This window comes from Nannobrachium achirus, assembly GCF_963921795.1.
Source record: "Nannobrachium achirus genome assembly, chromosome: 4".
NCBI classification, from domain to species: domain Eukaryota; kingdom Metazoa; phylum Chordata; class Actinopteri; order Myctophiformes; family Myctophidae; genus Nannobrachium; species Nannobrachium achirus.
Genome location: NC_137813.1, coordinates 31,360,460 through 31,362,959, shown reverse-complemented (window position 1 = coordinate 31,362,959; position 2,500 = coordinate 31,360,460).

Here is a 2,500-nt window from a genome sequence, read left to right as displayed (position 1 = left end):
GCGCGTGTGTACTGTATGTGTGTGCGTATGTGAAATGGAGGTTTCTAAAGGGTTAGTTGCAGACTGACCCAGTTTGCCTGCTCAGGGTGAAGGCGGCTCTTGAGCAAAGTGTGTCATTATTGTCCAGTTCACTGTAATAGTGTGTGCATTCTGTGCAAACACCGTCATGTGTACCGCAGTTTATAAAGTGTTTTGTGTGTGTGTGTGTGTGTGTGTGTGTGTGTGTGTGTGTGTGTGTGTGTGTGTGTGTGTGTGTGTGTGTGTGTGTAAATTCTAGGACAGTGGGATTCTCTCGGTGGAGAGAGCTCTTACTAGGAACTCTACCTGGTTACTAGGCAACAGAACAGCACTGCCGCACACAGGAGGGTGGGTTGGTGGGGCATCCTACTGTGTGTGTGTGTGTGTGTGTGTGTGTGTGTGTGTGTGTGTGTGTGTGTGTGTGTGTGTGTGTGTGTGTGCGTGCTGAGTCAATATCTGTATTATTCATGAGTATTATATTGCAGTGGTTTATATGTGTGCATGTGTGTATTTTGTATGTTACACGAGCGGAAGTGAATTAAGAGTTAAGTAAGGCTTAGCAAGTATTGTGTATCTGTTCATACATCAAGTAAGACTCAATGGGCATGCATTATTGTGTATGTGCATGCATGTGTGTGTGTGTGTGTGTGTGTGTGTGTGAGAGAGAGAGAGAGTGAGCATCAACGCTACACATTGGGGGCGTTCTCTCTCACCTCAGTGTCGAACACTCAGTGTGACATTTCAGCTGCGTTGGAAGCCGCTTCGACTGTTGCCAAAACAGTGCGGTGCGCTACAAATAATTGACATGGCATTTGTACCCTGATAGAGGAGCGCAGACCCTGGCACACGCGGCGCCTCAGAGCCAGAGAGCGCACAGAGAGACTCTGCTCGCCTGGAGAGTGAGACTGCAGAGACAAAAGGCTTTTGAAGCGGGAAACGGACGGAGGACGAGATACAAGTGGTGGAGTGGAACGAAACGCTCCCGGGTCCAAATGAGAGGAGAGAGGGAGAGGGAGAGGGAGAGAGGAAAGAGATGGAGGATGGATCATTTTTAAAATGATAAATACAAAACAAACGGTTTTGGACATACAAGGTTTCCACCCGACAACGACGAAATATAACTCATGTACAGTAATTGGCCCACTGGCTTGTCACTTGTCATGAGTGCTGTCGAGAGAGATCTCTCTCTATAGCGCGGAATGAGGGCCTCTCCAACTCTTTTTCCCAGGCTGAATCAGTGACCCAGCACGTCCCTGCGTCCATCTAACACAAGATATCTCAAAGATGACTTATATTGCCATGGAACTGGCTCTGCACCTTCATTCTCCCCAGAGGATCACCTCTATACATGTTGGTGAACCCACAGCGTTGCCTCTAGCACTCTTTGGCCATTCATTTTCCACACGAGTGCAGTGCATACAAGATTCTTAATTGTGCCATATTCTCCTCTGTCACTATCAAATAAAGGCTTTAAAATGACAATACAATATACCAGTATGACGCCTAAAGGCAAAAAGCGAGGTCGCGCAGGCCGGAATTCGCACAGGATGTAATTCATTTGCAAGTGTGATTCGAGTTGGACAACATATTTTCCCAAATATGGATATGACTGACATCTGACATCATAGATGTCTTATGTTATAGAGTAGACCACATGAGACTCACACAATATGTCCATATATGGGCATTCCAAGCTATGGGCTTAATATTGATGACATCAGGGATCTCCATATATGGGCATTAGTGATGTGCGGATAGGCTTTTGAAGTCATCCGAATCCATCCGCGCAAATTAATTATCCGCCCATTATCCAACCGCATTAATTATATCATCCAATTTATAAATCCGCATACATCCTCATCCGCAACTTCAAAAGTATTATTATTATTATTAGGCTAATATTTTCTGGTAGGCTATTCCCTGTTAGTTTTCTTAGTTGTGCGATCAGACACACGAGAGAGAGAGAGAGAGAGCGAGGGAGAGAGCGAAAGAGAGAGGAACAAACACAACTTAGTGGGAAGTTTAACTTACCTACTGTACAGTACTTTACAATATGGACTATGGAGCTGAGAGAGATTCACTTTTTAGCGCAGCGCGACCAGAGGTAATGAGTGCGACGATGCATGCCGTGATGCCGTTGCCTTTAAGTGGACACAGCTGTTTAGTTTTATCGTGGACTGCACATTGCCTCATGAAAAATACAAAATAACACACACTAACACAGACACAAGCATACCTAGATTTAGCTTTTTATTGATAGATAGGCTATATTAGGCCATAATTTATTTCCTGCATTATTTCATCCGCGGATATCCGAAATTAATTAATAATTATATTTGATTGATCCAAATCCGACCACCGCGATCACCGCGGTCCACCGCGGCTAAAACCGCTATCCGCGCATCTCTAATGGGCATACAAGGGATAAGGACGGAATGTGATGTCATAGGTCAGCTATAGACATTGAGGCTAGACATTGAGA